Here is a 1,174-nt window from a genome sequence, read left to right on the forward strand (position 1 = left end):
TTTGTAGCGTCCAGTGGACCGCAGCCTGAGTCGTGTCCAACTGGGTGCCACCCCTTCCATTTATATATGTTCTAAGAGGTTAGGGTTAGGTTAGGTTAGGTTAAAGTAACGATGTGGCGCCGTGTGGACCGCGAAATTTGTGCGCCAAACCGAATACAGGAGATGCGAATATCCCAAGGGGAGGGCTCTGATTGCACACATCGCATATTGCACACATGTATCGCTGATTGGCCAATTTAAAAATAAAACAATCTCATTGGCAAAACAGTGAAAAATTACTAGGCACCAGTTGATATGAGTGGTGTGTACAATCAGAACTGTAGGCAAACGGGATCCTCCCATCCCAAGAGGCAAATATAAATGAGATTTTTGGCAGATTTCTCTTACCCTTGCAAGGAATTTTGGTATTTATTTTAGGAATTTTCGGCAGTTTCCTACCGAATAAATTATTTATTTTTTTACCTAGAAGAAATGTGCTTTACCTGTAAAATTATTTTACCGTCTATCCTCATCATGATTTATCCACACAATTAATATTACTGCATGCTAAGACGTATGTCCAATTTCAATATATTTATAATTCTATTTCTCTTTGAGGCGATGAAGGATGCCAGTTTCACGAACGGATTAGGTACTCTACTGGCGCTTTAGACTGCGCGCATGCGCGAATGCGGGTGGCATCCAGTTGGACACGGCTCAATTGGACACGAGCCACTCACAGCGCTTGAGACTACAAAGCTCCTAAGCATCGATCGCTGTGATTGGTGGTGTCCAATCGAGCCGTGATCAATCGGGATCACTCCGTTGGATTCATGTGTCCCAACGCTCGGTGACACGAACGGATTTAGGACAAATTTGGACAAGCGTCCTCCAGAAAAAAAGCGTCGCTCTGCCTCATGGAACGAGATTAATCGTTAAATTGAGCGCCACTCTCGTTAAAGTTGACTACTGAACATAGGTTAAGATATCTGTAAGAACCATGAAATACTTCTCTCAACACTACACATTCTCAATCATTACGCATGCGTGCGTAACATGCCCCAACCGCACCACCTTCTGAGGTGAAACAAATAGAGCATGCTCTTAATTGATCCATGGAGTATGCCATCGACATCTAGAATGGACCGCTGATGGCAATGGTGGGGGTAGAAAGACGATTAGAGTGAGAGGCAGG

Source organism: Trachymyrmex cornetzi, unplaced genomic scaffold, assembly GCF_001594075.2.
Source record: "Trachymyrmex cornetzi isolate Tcor2-1 unplaced genomic scaffold, Tcor1.1 scaffold498, whole genome shotgun sequence".
NCBI lineage: Eukaryota > Metazoa > Arthropoda > Insecta > Hymenoptera > Formicidae > Trachymyrmex > Trachymyrmex cornetzi.